General features: G+C 40.5%; 1 pseudogene; it reads left to right on the top strand.

The window, feature by feature from the left end:
* The first annotated feature begins 3,866 nt into the window (after nt 1–3,866).
* On the top strand, nt 3,867–4,625 carry LOC103253871 (annotated as a pseudogene).
* The last annotated feature ends 997 nt before the right edge of the window (nt 4,626–5,622 follow it).

Here is a 5,622-nt window from a genome sequence, read left to right as displayed (position 1 = left end):
GGTTCGAGACCCGCCCAGGCAACTTGGCGAGACCTCATCTCTACAATAAATAAAAAATCATCCAGGCGTGGTAGCACGTGCCTGTAGTTCCAGCTACTTGGAAGACTGAGGCGGAAGGATCGCTGGAGCCCAGAAGGTCAAGACTGCAGTGGCTGGGAGCGGCCTCGGCACTCCAGTCTGGGTGACAGAGTGAGACTCCAACTCAAAAAAAAAAAAAGAATGAGAACTATAAATCCTAAGATCTTTAGTAACTACTCTGAAAAAAAATGGATAAGGAGAACTGCAGTGATCCTTATAAAAGTAATCCTATGGGCCAGGCTCAATGGCTCAGCCTGTAATCCCAGCACTTTGGGAGGCTGAGGCAAGAGAATTGCCTGAGCCCGCGTGTTCGAGACCCACCCCAGGCAACTTGGAGAAACTTTGTCTCCACAATAAATCAAAAACTAGCTGGGCATGGTAGCACATGCCTGTAGTTCCGGCTACTTGGAAGGCTGAGGCGGAAAGATCTCTGAAGCCCAGCAGGTTGAGGCTGCAGTGGCCAGGAGCATACCACTGCACTCCAGTCTGGGTGACAGAGTGAGACTCCAACTGAAAAAAAAATAAGCCTATGTTTAAATAAAGTCCACTTAGTTTAGTAATGAACCAATGCTAATTTCTTAGATTCAGCAAGTGCACTCTGATGACATAAGGGAAACTGAAACTGAGGGAGGGATATTCTGAGGGAGCTCTTGACACTATCTCTGCAACCTTTCTATAAATCTGGAATTGTTTCAAATCTTAAAAATTTATTTATTAAAAAAACTAAGCCTAAGAAAATGCAAAATTTTCTATTTTAACAATGTTTCCTAAGTCATTTGATGTATACTTATACATTGGTGTCTAAGAAAGCAGAATAGTCTGAAAAAAATTAATTTTCAAAAAGGTTTTTCTCATAAGCATCCATCAGACTTTTTATTTTTGCCTTATATTTTGGCTATCTTTTAGAGTTTATACAATAAGCATGTATTACTTGTAAGAACACAATGACATTTCATGATATCATTAATATCATATATGATATAATAGCACAATATGCAACATTTCAACATATTATATTGTTATATTTCAATGTATAATGTTTTATATCTCAATATTGCAATATTTTATGGTATAAACTAACTTCAGTAGTCATTTAAAAAATAATAAATAAATAAACTTCTTGTTGATAAATGATTGCTCATCACTGGGCATAATTCCAACCCCACTTGCCCTTTCTTCCATCACCTATTGCAGAAAGTCCCCACTCGGGTATGGAATTCTCAGTAGTTTCACTTCAGAGGCCACAGCTCAGGGAACAGATGTCCTCCAATGCTAAAGAGAACCAAGTCACTCCTTTCTTTCCCATACTTCAGTCTGCACCATTTGTTTGCACCACATGGGTTGCATCTGAAGTTTCTCCATCCATTTTCCAGCCAATGACAAATACCACCTCACTTCCAAAAGACTAGTGCCCTAACAACTGGAGGCTCAAGGGCATTTGTAAAACACACTACTTGGCTACAACCAAAGTGAACAGAACGTGATGAACTGGTAGAAAAATGAACTTCTGATTCGCAGCTAACATTTTTGGAGTATTTGTAAACTTCTGGAAACTACTCTAAGTGCTATACAAATGGTGCTTCTCAGCAGCCCCATGAAGTGAATACTGCTGTCACCATAATCCTCATTTTGCAAATGAAGAAATTGAGGCTCAGAGAGATTAAATGGTAGTAAAGCAAGGAACTGGGTTTGGAACACAGACATTCTTGCTCTAAGACACAAGCTCCTGACTTTTGGGCTATAAAGATCATTTCCAGTTTCTAAGATACATATGTCCTTCCCAAGGAAAAAATCTAAAGGAACATTTTTATATATTAAAAATATCACATGGACATCTTATTTCCTTTTTGTGAAAGAAGAGAACGAAGTTAGTTCCACATGTAGCCTAAATTAAGACTTAATGGTCTTAATGTGCCTCTTTGACAGTTTCGTAATATATTGAATTCAAACCAGTAATCCAGTCTTCTTGCCACCATCAACAACAATTTTCTCTTCTGATTCCCCTTCCACCTGGATTTAGTGTTTGACCCTCCCTATTGTGTCTCATTTTCTAGGCAATCTGTCCTTTGCATTGTGCATCATTCCATCATTAGAGAAGACCAGTGGGTCTTTTTCACTTCTAATCTTGTGCAAAAGAGCAGTTGTTTTATGGTCTGCAACAAGATTGTTCAGCTCATTCTTATGATCAGTCAAATGATGACAAAGTCTTCTCTGTATTTTAAAAGGGAATGGTTTTCTTCTTTTCCCAATATTATCTCCCTTGGCATCTACATTTGAAATACATTTTAGCCAAAGTGATCTATTTACTGAGTCCAAAAATGCAAGGTTTTCCTGTAGCTCCCTCCCTCTTCTCTGCATGCTTTTATCTTTTTCCATACAGCCCTCCCCTCTGGGGCTATTTCAGCCCTGAGTGATATATTCAAATTCCTATGGCAATTACTAGTTTATATTACTGCAATATCTCTTCTGGTGCTTTCTGGAACACATATTTCAGTATTGTACTTGTTTACGTTTTCTGTGTTACTGTGCTGAAATCTACACTCAGACTGTAAACTTCTTGAGGCAGAGCTGGAGTCCATAGCTCCTTGCAATTCCTGGAGTACCCAGCTACACTACCTTGTTCATAGAGAAGGGCCATAGATTTGTTCATTTATGGATTTGCTCCCAATCTCTGGCTCCTCTGTCTCAATATACCCCAATTTTCCCAATGGAACAATAAGGCAGCCAGAACTTCACTTTCCATACCCAGGTCAGAAAAGCCTTTCCTCTCTATTATTAAAATGTACCCAGAGGCTGGGTGCAGTGGCTCACAACTGAAACCCTAGCACTTGAGGAAGTGGAGGCAAGAGGATTGTCTGATTTTCAGAGGCTCGAGACCTGCCCGAGAAATTTGGCAAGACCTGTCTCTTCAATAAATCAAAATAAATAAATAGTATGATATAATATAATATGGTATAATGTAATATAATGTAAGCTGGGTATAGTCGCACATGCCTTTAGTCTCAGCTACTTGGAAGGCTAAGGTGGGAGGATCATCTGAGCCCTGCAGGTTGAGGTTACAGTAGCCATGAGAGTACTACTGCACTCCAGCCTAGGCGAAAGTGAGACTCTGACTCAGAAGAAGAAAAATGTACTCGGAATCCAACCACTTCCTCCACTACTTCCCTGGACTAATGCAACAGCCTCCTCATGAGGTTGCTTGCTCCCCTGCTTGTAGCCCTGTAGAAGATTATAGGGTAGTCAGAGTGGTCCTCTTTGGGGTTTAACACTTTTATGGAAATATGATTAAATCATATACCACTTAACTCACCCACGTTTTAGTAAAGTCACAGAGTTATGCAACCACCACAATCAGTATTAGAATATCTTCATTAATACTCAAAGGAACCCCACATTCCTTAGTCATCTCCCTTTCATTCTCCTACTTCCTCAAGGCCCTGGCATCCATGAATCTGTTGTCTATCCCTATGGATTTACCTGTTCTGGACTTTTTATATACACAGAATCACATAGTTCTTGATCTGTTGTGTCTGGTTTTGTTCACATAGCATAATGCCCTCAAGATTTGTTCATGTCGTAGTATTTACCTGTTCCTCATTTCATTTCTATTGCCAATTAATAGTCTATTGTATGGATATATTGTATTTCATGTGCCTGTTCATCAACTAATGGAATTTTGGGTTGTTTTTATTTTTTGTCTATTATGAAAATACTGCTGTGAACCTTTGTGTACAAGTTTCTGTGTGGACTTGCTTTTATTTATATTGGTCATATACCTAGGATTGGAATTACTGGGCCATATTGGGCAGGAGCTGGGCGCCAGCGCCTATGGCATGAGGCATTACCCATTTTCAAGCAGGACTATTCCAGCCTTCCATTGGATGGTAAAACTAAAACCCACCTTTTCAGTATGTGATGTGTGCTGCAACCTTGCCAGCAGTAAAACTGCATGATCAAACACTCACTTACTTGAACCAAGGTCAGTCTTATGAAATTCAGGTGCTGGATAATCAAAAAATGGGAGATATGCCTGAGATCAGTGGAAAATTGGTAAAGAACATCATAAGGGTTGTATTCCATGACAGATGGTATGGTATACAGAGCATCAGCAACTTGAAGGTTGGAAGTGGAATTGTCCAGGAGACAGACTTCTTGATTGAGATGTTCCAATGTCTGTGGGAATAACTGACACAAGGACAAATCCAAGCCAGTTAAATGTGGTTGAATATCTGTGGGACACTGCAAAACGCACATCTCCTTTCATTCAAGTACACTGCATTAGCACAGAATTCCACGGAAGCTTCCACGGAAGCATGGAGGAGAAAAGGGAGTGCCTTTAAGGATCCAGGTTGACACCTTTAAGCAGAATGAAAATGGGGAATATACAGATCTTCTACACTCAGCTAGCTGCCGAATCAAAGTTTTTCAGCCTAAAGGTGTGGACAGAAAACAAAAAACTGACAGCGAGAAGATGGAGAACAGTTCATGAAAAAGAAAAGTATCAGCCATCCTATGATACCACAATCCTCACAGACATGAGGCTTTAGCCTAAAGTTGAAGATGCAGTTGAACACGAGCAGAAAAAGTCCAGCAAGCGGACTTTGCCAGCAGACTGTGGTGATTCTCCGGCAAAGCGAGGCAGTTGTTCTCTGTGGTCTGATGCCCCCACAGCCTACGTGAACAACAGCCCTTTTCCCGCACCCACTATCACCTCCCCACAGCAGAGCAGTGTCCCTGACAGTAATTCTTCTTCCCCAAATCATCAGGGAGATGGAGTTTCACAGGCCTCTGCTGAACAAGTTCAGCCTTCTGCTATAATCCAGGAAACACAGCAATGGCTGCTCAAAACAGATTTTCTTCCTATACAATTCTGTTTTCTAATTTGTCAGGTGCCGACTTACTAAAACTGACAAAGAAGAATTGAGTTCAAAACTGTCTTGCAGCAGATGGAATTCAGGTCTATAATTCACTGAAGTCAAGGTCAGTTAGTCCCCGTTAAACCATCTGTGTCTGCTGGGAGTAGTCAAGCAGCACATCACTGTCAGGGCAGCAGCAGGCTGCAGGCAGTGCTGGTGAGAATGGCAGTGGGACACCCTACCTTTATCATGCAATCTACTTGGAAGAAATTATTGCCTCAGAAGTTGCTCAAAAACTTGCACTGGTGTTTAATATTCCTCTCCACCAAATTAACAGACAGAGTCCCACTGGTATTCACATTCTCTTTAATGATCAGATGGTTGAGAACTTTCAAGATGAGAGTTGTTTTTTATTCTCTACAGTAAAAGCTGAAAATAGTGATGGTATCCACATAATTTTGAAGTGATATCTTATGTAGACTGAACTATATTCAGTACCAAATAAAGTCACACTTAAAAGTGTGTGAAGACTGCATCCAAGAAGTCTTGGGATTAGATTTTACCGTAAGAAATGTTTCATATTCCAAACACAAGATGACCTTTCTCATGAGCTGTATGAAAGGTGAATCTCCTCACTGTCACTGCCATAGGCAAGCATCCTGTGAGAGTGAGCATGTCAGGACAGCAT

This window comes from Carlito syrichta, unplaced genomic scaffold (genome assembly GCF_000164805.1).
Source record: "Carlito syrichta isolate Samal-C Ts95f unplaced genomic scaffold, Tarsius_syrichta-2.0.1 Scaffold68348, whole genome shotgun sequence".
Classification (NCBI taxonomy): Eukaryota; Metazoa; Chordata; class Mammalia; order Primates; family Tarsiidae; genus Carlito; species Carlito syrichta.
This window is presented reverse-complemented; position numbering and strand designations above follow the sequence as displayed.